This window comes from Anas platyrhynchos, chromosome 35 (genome assembly GCF_047663525.1).
Source record: "Anas platyrhynchos isolate ZD024472 breed Pekin duck chromosome 35, IASCAAS_PekinDuck_T2T, whole genome shotgun sequence".
NCBI classification, from domain to species: Eukaryota; Metazoa; Chordata; class Aves; order Anseriformes; family Anatidae; genus Anas; species Anas platyrhynchos.
Genome location: NC_092623.1, coordinates 2,527,133 through 2,540,896, shown reverse-complemented (window position 1 = coordinate 2,540,896; position 13,764 = coordinate 2,527,133).

The following is a 13,764-nucleotide window of genomic DNA, read 5'->3' as shown; positions in this document are numbered from 1 at the left end:
CTCACTGACCACCTCCCTGGTGCAAATGGGAGGAGTTTCCAGAAATGACTGCTTGGGACTAATTTTAAGACGAAGCGGGGACAGGCTATGAATATGTACGGGCGCGTTGTGAAACTTCAGGCCCATGTAACTCTGCTGCAGATAAGCAAGGCAAGTTGCCACGTCAGGTAGTCATTGGTGGGATTACCCCCCGTTCTGCCCAGCGCTTACAAGCTTACTGATTGTGGACTCCTTTTTCTTTAAGTCAGCTTGCCTGTGGGCACCGGGCTCCTTTCAGGGTCTGCTGAGGCCCCCGTTTGCTCTCGTGTCTCTTGCCATCCAGCGCATCCCATAGCCCCGGGGAACACCCTTCAGCACCCTGTGGAGCCCTGCCTGTCCCCTTCCGCAACCTTCCGCAAGGGTCAATGTTGAAGATCGACTCCACCTTAAGGGCCATAGTGCCTTTTGTGGCTTCTCTGGTCTCTTTGAAACAATGAGGATAAAACAGAAAAGATGTAACATAGCAAGCTGAAGGGATTGCTGAACTTGATAAATTGTTGTATCGGCCTTGCTTTTGTATATAAGACTCAGTTCTAGCCACAAAATCAAGGCTGAAGAAGAAACATGGTGCCCATGAAATTAGCCTTAATTGAATTAGCCTTTCTTTGCCTGCTCCTCCTGCACGTACGTCCTGGAGGAGCTGTACATTTGGGGGTAGATGGGGAGGGGTGAGGGTTGTCATATTTACCCAGATATTGCCCCTTACATAATCGTATCTCCCTGTCTCTAAGGGGGAAACGGATCCTAGGCCAGGAGCTGGTGGGGCTCATTGAGAGGGCTTTAAACTAGGTAAGACGGGGGACGGGGCTGAAACAAAGCTTGTTAGAGCTGTGCCGGGGGGACAATGGCAAGGCTGGGAGAGAAGGCAATGGCCCAAGTGAAGTGCATCTCCACTAATGCATGCAGCATTGGTAATGGCATGCATTAATGCCATGAGCGCAGTGTTGTGGGGAAATCCCTGAGTGCGTGCAGCAGGCTTCAGAATTCACTTGCAGAGGCAGGAAATGTCCCCATCCCGCAGCACCGCTGCATCCTGCCAGCGTGCAGGGTTCTTTAGGTGGGTCAGAGTGTATGGGCTGATGCGTTTCCAAGTTGAGAGAGAGAAGCACGTCTTTTTGAGGTAACAACTCGTAGGATCTTTGAGAGTAAAGCCATCTTTGTAGTAGTAGGTGCCTTTACCGCATGCAGCTCTTCTTCAAGTGAGTAATTTTTACAGCGTGCTTATGGATAGTTGTTGTTTTGTTAACAACTTCTTACGTCGTTGTTAACAAATGATGTTATTTTGCGTGTTTTCTCTGTGGTTCTAGGTCCCTTCTGATTTTTGCAGAATTACGGGGCTTCCTGCAATTGTGACCTTATGCCTTCACCTCTATTTCAAATATTATCAAAGTTGCAACATTGGTGGTAAAGTGATGGAGCAGGGTTTAGGGGAAATGTATCATCCAAGTTCCCTGTGCCAGAGTGTATCTGAAAACAACAGCAGTAGGCATGTAAGATGTAGCCTTTTTCAGGGTTGGAGACAGTTTCTTTTGTTTTTGGAGCTTTTTGCTGCTCTTTTGCTGGCTGTAGAGTCTTGTAACCTTCTGGATTTTAAGTGCTTGGAATTCTCTTAATAGGGGGATATTTAGCATCAGTTGCTGGCTAACTTGCTTTTGGGATGTGGTGGCGTATGCTTCTGTTTTGGGGTTATAAGTTAATCTACAAATATAATATTTGTAACCTTTTTGGGTTATATTTTAATCTCTAGATATATCAAGCCATTCTTTGTGAATCCTCTTCAGAAGATAGGCGCAGTATTATCAAGAGACTGAGCAGGGTCACCTTTTTCATCTGTGAAGGATAAGTCTGCAATTACCCGTGCTGGGGCTGCTGTGCATTCATGTCCTGTTGGCATTTGTGGACCTGTAGTGGTTTAACCCGGCTGGCAGCTAAACACCACATAGCGGTTTGCTCACCCTCCCCCCTCCCTCTCTGGGATGGGAGAGAAACGGGAAAGGGAAGCCCGTGAGTTGAGATAAAGACAGTTTAATAAGACAGGAAAATAATAGTAACAATAGATGTAATAATAATAACAATGATGATGATAATAGTACTACTACTAATACTGTGTACAAACAAGTGATGCACAATGCAATTGCTCACCACCTGCTGACCGATGCCCAGCCTAACCCCGAGCAGTCTGGCCCCCATCCCCCAACTAGCCACCCCTATATATTGTTTATCATGACGTCAGATGGTATGGAATACCCCTTTGGCCAGTTTGGGTCACCTGTCCTGGGTCTGTCCCCTCCCAGCTCTTGCTACACCCCCAGCCTGCCCATTGGCAGGACAGAGCAAGAGGCTGAGATGTCCTTGGCTTAGTATAAGCACTGCTCTGCAACGATTAAAACATCGGGGTGTTATCAGCACTCTTCTCATCCTAAGCCAAAACATAGCATTCTACCAGCTACTAGGAAGAAAATTAACTTTGTTTTTAACTGAAACCAGGACATCTATCCACCCCTTATTCCATACCATTTATGTCATGCTCAGGTTACACTCTTTTCCATGCATTCTAATTAGTCACCTATAGTAGTCATGGTAGTGATAACATACAGTATTATATAGTAATGAACATGGTACAATTCAATTCATGGGCTATTCTCACCCAGTATTAAATCTCCTTGAGGTACACACCGGACCTCTCCGTTCTTTTGCATCAGCATTATGACAAGTATACAGATACACCAAGTGTATCCAGGTCCCTGAGCGAAAGCAATTCCATGAATGGGTTTGCCTTTTCCTGAGGCAGGAGTAGCCCAGACTGTTTTACCCAGCATATTTCTTACATGCACTACAGGAACTTTATCCCCATCTACAGTACGTAACAGGTGGCCTTTGCCAAATGCGTATCCCAATTTTTGAATGTCCCAGCGCCCATTGCTTTCAATGTAGTCTTTAACAGGCCATTGTATCGTTCAACTTTCCCGGAGGCTGGTGCATGATAGGGGATGTGATACACCCACTCAATACCATGTTCTTTGGCCCAAGTGTCTATAATGTTGTTTCGGAAATGAGTTCCATTGTCTGATTCTATTCTTTCTGGGGTGCCATGTCGCCATAGGACTTGCTTTTCAAGGCCCAGGATAGTGTTCCGGGTGGTGGCATGAGGCACAGGATATGTTTCCAGCCATCCGGTGGTTGCTTCCACCATTGTAAGTATGTGGCGCTTGCCATTGCGAGTTTGAGGGAGTGTGATGTAATCAATCTGCCAGGCCTCTCCATATTTATATTTCAGCCATCGTCCTCCATACCAAAGAGGCTTTGACCGTTTGGCTTGCTTGATTGCAGCACATGTTTCACAGTCATGAATAACCTGTGCTATAGCGTCCATGGTCAGGTCCACCCCTCGATCATGAGCCCATCTGTATGTTGCGTCTCTACCTTGATGGCCTGAGGTGTCATGGGCCCATCGGGCTATAAATAATTCACCTTTATGCTGCCAATCCAGGTCCACCTGAGCTACTTCAATCTTAGCAGCCTGATCCACTTGCTGGTTGTTTTGATGTTCTTCAGTAGCCCGATTCTTGGGCACATGAGCATCTACGTGGCGTACCTTTACAGCCAGGTTCTCTACCCGAGCAGCAATATCTTGCCACAATGCAGCAGCCCAGATGGGTTTGCCCCTACGCTGCCAGTTGTTTTGCTTCCATTGCTGTAACCATCCCCACAGGGCATTTGCTACCATCCATGAATCGGTGTAGAGATAGAGAACCGGCCATTTTTCTCATTGACCCCAGGCGTCGACCTTGATTTTCCCCAGGTTCTTTCTGCCAGTGGCTCCAGGTGGGGCCATTCTCTCCGACTGCGGTGTAGAGCACATTCTTTACATCTGGTCCTGTTCGGACTGGCCCAAGGGCTTCTGCATGGACTTTTTCCTGCTTGATTTGTTCAAAGGCTTGTCGTTGCTCAGGGCCCCATTCAAACTTATTCTTCTTACGGGTTACTTGGTAGAGCGGGTTTACAATCAGACTGTAATTTGGAATGTGCATTCTCCAAAACCCCACAACACCTAGGAAAGTCTGTGTTTCTTTTTTGTTAGTTGGTGCAGACATAGCTGTTATTTTGTTGATCACATCCATTGGGATTTGACGACGCCCATCTTGCCATTCTATTCCTAAAAACTGGATCTCTCGTGCAGGTCCTTTGACTTTATTTTGTTTTATGGCAAAACTGGCTTTCAGAAGGATTTGGACTATTTTCTTCCCTTTCTCGAGAACTTCCTCTGCTGTGTCACCCCACACAATAATGTCATCGATGTACTGCAGGTGTTCAGGAGCTTCCCCCTGCTCCAGAGCAGACTGGATCAGTCCATGGCAAATGGTAGGGCTGTGTTTCCACCCCTGGGGCAGCCGATTCCAAGTATATTGGACTCCCCTCCAAGTGAAGGCAAGTTGTGGCCTACATTCTGCTGCTAGAGGGATGGAGAAAAATGCATTAGCAATTATCAATTGTGGTGTACCACTTGGCTGCCTTCGATTCAGGTTCGTACTGGAGTTCCAGCATGTCCAGCACTGCAGCACTCAGTGGTGGCGTGACTTCGTTCAAGCCACGATAGTCCACTGTTAGTCTCCACTCGCCATTAGACTTTCGCACTGGCCATATGGGACTATTGAAAGGTGAATGAGTCTTGCCGATCACTCCTTGGTTCTCCAATTGACGAATTAGCTTATGGATGGGAACCAGGGAGTCTCGGTTAGTGTGATATTGCTGCCGGTGCACAGTTGTGGTAGCGATTGGCACTTGCTGTTCTTCGACCCTCAGCAACCCCACAACAGAGGGGTCCTCTGAGAGACCAGGCAAGGTAGATAATTGTTTAATGTCCTCTGTCTCTAAGGCAGCTATACCAAAAGCCCACCGGAACCTTTTTGGGTCCTTGAAATATCCTCTTCTAAGATAGTCTATGCCAAGAATACACGGAGCATCCGGGCCAGTCACAATGCGGTGCTTTTCCCACTCATTCCCAGTCAGACTCACCTCAGCCTCCAATACAGTCAACTGCTGAGATCCCCCTGTCACTCCACAAATACAGATGGGCTCTGGCCCTTTATAGCTCCATGGCATTACAGTACATTGTGCAGCGGTGTCTACTAAAGCCTTATACTTCTGTGCGTCTGATGTGCCAGGCCATCGAATCCACACAGTCCAATAAACTCGATTGTCCCTTTCCTCCCCCTGACTGGAGGCAGGGCCCCCCTAATCCTGGTCAGAATCTTCTTTGTTTCTGTGTTTGAAGGACTGTCTTCTGGAAGTTGGAGCAGCAAACTTTTCAGAGAATTCCTTTTTCCCGATTGTTTTCTTTTGCAACTCATGTACCCGTGCCTCTAGGGTCACGGTAGATTTTCCATCCCATTTTCTCATGTCCTCTCCATAGTCTCGTAAGTAAAACCACAGGGTGGCACGGGGTGAGTACCCACCATATCGTCTTCCTTGTGCGTATGAACGCCTACCCCTGACAGCTGAGACACTGCTTTGTATAGGTGCGGAGGAGAGTAATCTCTCTTCAAGTTGGTGAAACTTTTCAGAAAGTTTCTCCCAAGTGTTCTCTTTTGGTCGGTGGACACTGGTTGGTTCAGGTGGGGAGGAAGATAGATTCTCTTTAAGTTGGTGGAACTCTTTAGAAAGTTTCTCCACAGCTGAGATGCAGGCCTGTAAGGAAGAGGAGAGACTTTCTTCGTACTGCCGGAGTTGTTTAGCCACTTCATCCACTGTGGGTTCCTCATCCTCTTTCCAGGCCATTATTGCCAATGAGCTGGCATATGATGATGGTGCGCTCCATACAAACCTCCGCCACATGGGTCGTGTACACCTGACTTCATCTGGATCTGTGGATGTTTGTCTGAGGTCTGGATCCTCATAAATCACTTCCCGTATGGCTAATTCCCTCAGGTACTGGATTCCTTTCTCCATAGTGGTCCACTTGCCTGGTAGACATTCAAGTTCTTCCTTGAAGGGATACCTTTCCCTCACAGCTGAGACGAGACACCTCCAGAGGCTGTGAGATTGTGCTCCATCTGCAATTGCTTTGTCAATGCCGGCGTCTCTAGCAAGGGATCCCAGCCGCCTGGCTTCCCTGCCATCTAATTCCACACAATTGGCTCCAGTGTCCCAGCACCGGAGCAGCCAGGTGACAAGCTGCTCACCTATACAATGACCAAAATCTTTTCGCACATCTCGTAGCTCACGCTCGTATAGGTTTCAGGTAGTTACTGTTGATTTTTCGGCATCCTCATCTTCCTCCTCCTGAATCCCTGATGGCCCAGTGTCGTCGTCATCTCTATACCTAGATTTGGCAGAAGACTCTGCGTTCGAAACGATCTGAATCTCTATACCATTTTTTCACCTTCTCTACAGGGGCAACTCGCACTGCTACAGCTCGTTTCTCTGACCCCATTACAGGGTCTGCCACAGGGGTTGGAATACCCTCTGCAGGGTCAACTTGTACGGCTACCGCTCCTTTCTCTGACCCCGTTACAGGGTCTGCCACAGGGGTTGGAATACCCTCTGCAGGGTCGACTTGCACTGCCACAGCTCATTTCTCTGACACAGCCACAGGAGCTGGAGCGGCTGCAGAAGCTGGAACAGGAGTGGCTGCAGGAGCTGTGACTGGAGCAGCTGCAGGAGCTGGAACTGGAGCAGCTGCAGGGTCCACCGTAGGGGTCACAGTGGCCGTTGGATCTGTCCCAGGACTTGGAGTGGCTGCAGGGTCTGTCATTAAGTTGATAGCAGTATCCATGGCAGCTCGATAGGCATGAGCCAGGCCCCAGCACGTTACAATGATTTGTGTTACTTTGGAACTGTCAGAGTCGTGACACCTTTTTTTCAAGCATTCTGCCAGATTTTTAGGATTTTGCAGTTGTTCAGGGGTGAATTTCCAAAACACTGGGGGTGCCAACTGCTCTAGATGCCTGCCCATATCCTCCCATACTCCCTGCCACCCACAACTATACTGCCTCCAGGCAGATCTCCAGATGAGCTTCCTAAGTAGTTGTTTAACTTTGAGCAAAAGCAGAATCTGAAGCACATTCAGGAGGCATAACAACAAGACCATGCTGGTCTGAGTATCCCAAGGATATTCAATATCTTGGAGAGCTATTGTAACAAGCTCGGAGGATAAGAGGGTGGTGAAGGAGAAAGGGAGAGTGATCAAGTAAGAAAAAATATCTTCCCCTTTCCCCTCCACAGATTGACTCCCTAATGAAAAAATGCAACCGGTATAATTCTAATAGTTTCCAAGATACAGTTTCCAAAGTATAGAGTCGACGATGTTACTGAGTACAAATACCAAGTTAGAGTCATGACCAGATATTTCATTGTCTCACAAGCCACTGTTACAACACACAGTACCATAATGATCTGAAACCAGGGCCCAGGGAGGATAAACAACATGACAGAGAGCACATACGGAAAATAATGTGCTATAATACTCAATTTGGAAAACAGGCGCAGCAGAGTTGAGATTAAAGCAATCAGCATTATGACAAGTGACTATTAAGCAGGTCTAATACTTATACCAATTTTAGTTTAACGTACTCTGGTCAGATCTGCCGTTATCTTAACCTTTTGAGCCCCATGTTGGGCGCCAAAAAGACTGTTGTGGTTTAACCCGGCCGGCAGCTAAACGCCACGCAGCCGTCAGCTCACCCTCCCCCCTCCCTCTCTGGGACGGGGGAGAGAAATGGAAAGTGAAGCCCGTGAGTTGAGATAAAGACAGTTTAATAAGACAGGAAAATAATAATAACAACAACAACAACAATAATAATAATAATAATAACAACAATAACAACAATAATAATATACAGTGATGATAATAGTACTACTACTAATACTGTGTACAAACAAGTGATGCACAATGCAATTGCTCATCACCTGCTGACCGATGCCCAGCCTAACCCCGAGCAGTCTGGCCCCCATCCCCCAACTAGCCACCCCTATATATTGTTTATCATGACGTCAGATGGTATGGAATACCCCTTTGGCCAGTTTGGGTCACCTGTCCTGGGTCTGTCCCCTCCCAGCTCTTGCTACACCCCCAGCCTGCCCATTGGCAGGACAGAGCAAGAAGCTGAGATGTCCTTGGCTTAGTATAAGCACTGCTCTGCAACGATTAAAACATCGGGGTGTTATCAGCACTCTTCTCATCCTAAGCCAAAACATAGCATTCTACCAGCTACTAGGAAGAAAATTAACTCTGTTCTAACTGATACCAGGACACTAGTACGGGAGGATACATGACTATCTGGAGGAGTCACAGTCTCATCTGAGTCATCACCCTGTTCCTGTGGTCGAGGGGGAGGCTTAAATACATCTATCAGGTCTTGTTCTGGTCCCTGATGAATTTTACTTGTCTTAGTACACCTCTGCCCGATGCTGCACGCTGAACAACACCATCTCAACTTGCCTTTAAGTCCCTTACTGTTTCCTCGCTCAAGGGCTAACACCATGGGGTCCTGTGGAGGCACAATTCCACAGTCCCTCTGCCACTCTGGGTGATTTCGGAGAGTGAAAAACATGTCTGCATATGCAGCCTCATCCCATTTACTTTCTCTTCTCAGAAACAGCATCAACTGTAATATAGTGTTATAATTAATAGTTCCATTGAGGGGCCACTTCTCTCCATCCTCTAATTTATAAAGTGGCCACCACTGATTGAAATGCTAGAAATGGCTCAGCCTTCAAAATAAGATTAAATAAAAAAAAAATAGGATTTATTGAAAGAATAGAGGTAAGCAAACAGCGCTGGGTGCACCAGGAGTCTCCGCTCCACCAGGACGCACACCAGTTACATCAAGTGTCTGATTTTTATGCTCCTAGACTAATACATATTCATTACTACTTCTAAAAAAAATAGGTTATTATAATTAGCTTCCGGGGTCCAGTCCCTCCTACTGGAGCATGCGCATCAGTCTCTGGTGGTCCCTCTGGGGGTCTCTAGGGGTCTTTCATGCTGAAGGCTCGTAGTCTTCCTCTCCAAGTTTTTTTCTTGTCCTTCCCCTTTGTACTCCTTGGCACCATGTCAAGTTTATACAGCATCCCCTGCAGGTCTTGTCTCCTAGCCATCCTTCAGCTTCTTTTTTTTCTTCTTCTTAATGTCTTGGCCACCTGGCCAGATATCAGAGGACTGCAGAGTATCCCATAACAGTCACTAGTTGTTATCAGTTGTTCTGAAACCCCCAGACATCAAAGACTTCATACAAACACAAATAGCTTTCTTATTGACACTTCATGAGTAATTAAAACATTCCTCACCAGCCGTTCACAGGGACAGTCACACCTATAGCCGTGTTAAATTAATCTCGAAGAAGACAAAAAAAAAGGGCTGTAACTGTTAGAAATAGAAGTTTGGAATAACAAAAGCAAACGGGTTCATAAATTTGAGGAGTATTTTCTGAAGACTTGATAAATTGACTAGAATGAGGGGGAGACTGGGACACACTGCATCTGTGGTTCAAGAATTAAATTGCCAGTGCAGGACCCAGAGGCAGACAGGACTGTTCTTTATTGACACAAATTGTTAAAACATTCCTAACACAATATTTGATAAGAGTTCTTTTACTCTCTGTTCCCCCTTGCCCCACTATATCCCTCCAATGTGTAAGTATACATCCTAAGGGACTTTTCTGTGAGATTTCTTTGCTTTGACTTTGTCCCATTCTAATCTATAGCAGTTAACGTTCCACCGTCCTCTAAGGAGCTGTTTACTAATTTATCCCAATCCCTCCAAAATCCACAGTATATGCAATTAAAACCAGGCAACCGTAAATCAACTGCCTGTAAACAATTACACCAAGGACAGCTGAGCCTGAAAGACCGATAATACACCAGAGCAAATTTAGTTCCCTTTGGCATACACCCCAATAGCAGTCCTTATATTACACTGTATTTACCGATGTTTAAAAGAATACTTTAACAACAAATGTCCAGGCCTTTACAAATACAACATACAATTATTATTCCAATTCGAATTATTCCCCCAGCAGATGCAAACGCTATAACAGTTATCATTAAGGCTCACTTACCCCCCCTCCCGTCTCTTTTCACAATCTTTTTGGAGGTTCCTTGTGGTTCTTGGAACCAGGGTATAATGGCTTATACTCAAAACCCCTTTTGGCCGTTCTATCAGCCCCCAAAAACCCTTTTGGCTGCTCTACCGGCCACCTCCCAGGACACCCTCAGGGTTCATGTCACGTGCTAGACGTCTCCATGAGACTTATCGACCTCCCCGGCAAATTGGCTTAACTTTATTAACATATACCGTTTGTCCACAACCACAGGATCTTCCTCTATCCCCGTAGTGAGCGGCAGGGAAAGGAGCTACTCTGAGAGAGAAAAAAAAGGGGCTCGGGGTGCACCTAGGAGGTCCACTCTACAGTCGATCCCACAACTGAACAGAGTCCTCCCGCCTGGCTTGCCAAACTGACGTGTGGAAAAGACTCCACAACCATTGGGTTGTAACGTAGGTATACTTTCTTATAGGGCACCGGGCGCACTGGGAATAGCTTCCCTCAAAAAGTGCTCACCTGCCCGGTCATCTCTCACAATTTTATGCACAAACACTGTTACATATTACATGAGCTCTAATACATATTCATTAATTTCCGGAAAAGGCAGACCTCTTCCAAGTACTCATTTCCATACTCCCCACCCTTTGCTCCTTTCGGTTGCGCCTGCGCAATGTATCCTGGTGGTTGTGGGCAGGGGTCTTTCAGGATGAAGGCACCGAGGAAGAGGGGGTTAAGCTCTCTTTGCCTTTGTGGACTTTGACATTCTGTTGGACAGTTTAAGCCTTTTTTGCTTGTCTTTGCCTTGTTTCCTGCCACCAAGTTGTTCATTCATTTTTAACAAGATGTTCATTCTTCCCTCATCCATTAGCCTTGAACGATATCTTCTTTTTACATCTCCTTCTAATCTACATCCCTATAATTAGGATATTTTGAGGTTCTCATCCACATCCCCAATACTTAAGATATTTTACCATATACGTAATGTAGCTAGATACTAATTCAGATAGTTTATTTAACATCTTCCCCATCTCACCCTCCATTAACAAACAGGACCTGGCAAAGCTCTATGAATGGCTAGTGCTTCTGCAGAGGATGAGGAATTCCCCTACATTATGTCAATTATATGTGGCCTGGGCATTACAACCAATTCAGACAGCGTGGTGTGACGTAATTATTTACCATTATATGGATAACATTCGGTTTGGTAGGCCAGAATGCTGCCAGGATTCCGATTTCAAGTTTATTTGTGATACTTTGGAAGCAAAAGGGTTGAAGATAGCCCCAGAGAAGGTTCAATGGGAACAGCCATGGCTATATTTAGGTTGGAAAATATCAGACTCTACTATTCGTCACCAGAAAGTTGATATAACTACGGTGTTACATAATTTGATAAATGTACAAATGTTCTTGGATAATATTCAGTGGGGTTGCCACATTGTCCAGATTACTAATGATGTCTTAGCTATATTACTACCTTTATTGTGGTGCAGGAGTGCAAAGCACCAGATTACACTAACAAATGAGCAACAGCAGGCTCTTTCACAAGTAGCTTCTCAGGTTGCAGCTGGCGCTGTTTGTAGACGTATAGCAGAAGCTGCACTCTCCTTACTGGTAAGCAATCGTGTGTCTCATCCATTTGCGGTGCTTGGTCAGTGGCAAAAAGAAAAGGGGGAGAGTCAGGGGCAACAAAGACAGAAACGGTATCAGGAGGATACCACTGACACTAACAGCACTGGGAATAGGAATGGCATAAACGAAACAGGTGATAGCAAGGGTGGAATGATAGGGCAGCATTTTTGAGTTCTGGAATGGATTTTTCTACCGATTCAGCAAAAATCGCGTGTTCAGACACGGGCGGAAGCTATCGCAGAGTTAGTACTTAAGGGTCGCTCTCAGAATATTGAGATCAGCGGGCAGAAACCAGGAGATATTAGTCTGCCGATGACTCAGGACCATTTGGAATGGTGTTTACAGCAATCCATACCGCTACAAGAAGCTGTGTTAGATTACCCAGGATTGGTACATTCCCAAACTCCAAAGGGGCCTCTCTGGCAAGTTATAAGATCATATAAATGGCATGTAGTACCATGGCTTTCGTCCCGACCAGTGGTGGGTCGCACTGTATACACTGATGCAGGTGTGGCAAGTAGAAAGGCTGTGTGTGTGTGGTACGAGAACAAAAGTTGGGAGAAATACATAATTCTGGAGGAGACAGGGGATTCATTACAACCATTGGCATTGTCTGCAGTTGTTTGGGCTTGTCAATGCTGGATGCATGAGCCGATTAATATCTTCTCAGACTCTGTGTATGTTGTCAACGTGGTAAACCAGATAGAGGATGCCTTGATAAGGCCAACTAAGAGGGACAGATTATTTCTGCAGCTGCAAGATGCCATTCAGGGGAGAACTGCACCTTACTGTGTTATCCATATACATAGTCATCAGTTCTCGATCGGGTTAGCAGAAGGTAATTCACAAGCAGACAAGTTGGTGAGTATAGTCACAGAGGGGCCTGAGAGTGATTTTGCACGTGTGCGAGTGTCGCACGAAATTTTCCATCAGAATGCAAGGGGTCTTCGGAGGATGCTTGGATTTACTTGGACAGAGGCAAAAGGAATAGTAAGAGCGTGCTCTTCCTGTAGTCATCATGGACCAGGGCTAGGTTTGGGTATTAATCTACGGGGTGTTAAGGCACTTTAGGTATTGCAAATGGATGTAACGCATGTACTGGAATTTGGTACTAAAAGATATGTTCATGTGAGTATTGATACTTTTTCAAGATTCATATGGGCAACGGCGCAGGGGGGAGAAAAAGCACACCATGTATGTAGACATCTGACGGTGTGTGTTGCCATTATGAGAGTGCTACAGCAGATCAAGATGGACGATGGTCCAGCGTATGTCAGGAAAAGGGTTAGAAAATTTATGAAAATGTGGGGAGTAAAGCATATCGCAGGTGTTCCATATTCTCCCACGGGCCAAGCGATTGTCAAGCAATCACATCAGGTTTTAAAGGAACAATTAGTGAGATTGAAAGAAATCAAGGACATCGATGAGCGATTGTCCAAGGCATTGGTTGTCTTGAACCACTTATGTTCGACTAGTGACCGAGAAGACCCTCCTGCAAGTATTCATTTTCAAACAGTAAATAGAGCAGCACCAAATGTGTTACCACAAATAAGAGTGAATTACCTGAGATCCTGCTACAGGAACTTGGAAAGGGCCATTCAGGTACAGAAATACAAATAACACCTGTGATTACAATGATGCTGCTAAGCAGGGTTTAGGGGCTTATGTCACGGAGACAAGGGGTAACAACTATAGCGTTTGGAACAATCGTACAGCTATGGCCTTACCTCCTGACGCTTTTCTGATTTGCAGAGATAGGGCCTGGTAAGGTATCCCTGCAAATGCTATTGGAGGTCCTGTTACTTAGATAAACTCACTATATTTGCTCCTCGCTTGTCACACTTGCATAAATCACCAGACATAAATGGGCATTGCTCACACCGGATTGCAATGATAATGTTGAGTTGCTTGGTGTTCTGACTAGAGTGGCATCTGCGGCCGCACTTAATGATTTAGAAAAATTGGTATGCTGTAAGCCCATGCCACGACAGAGATGCTTGAGGACATGTTCAAAATAGTCTGCGACATGCGTTCTTACAGGATTGAGCTGCTA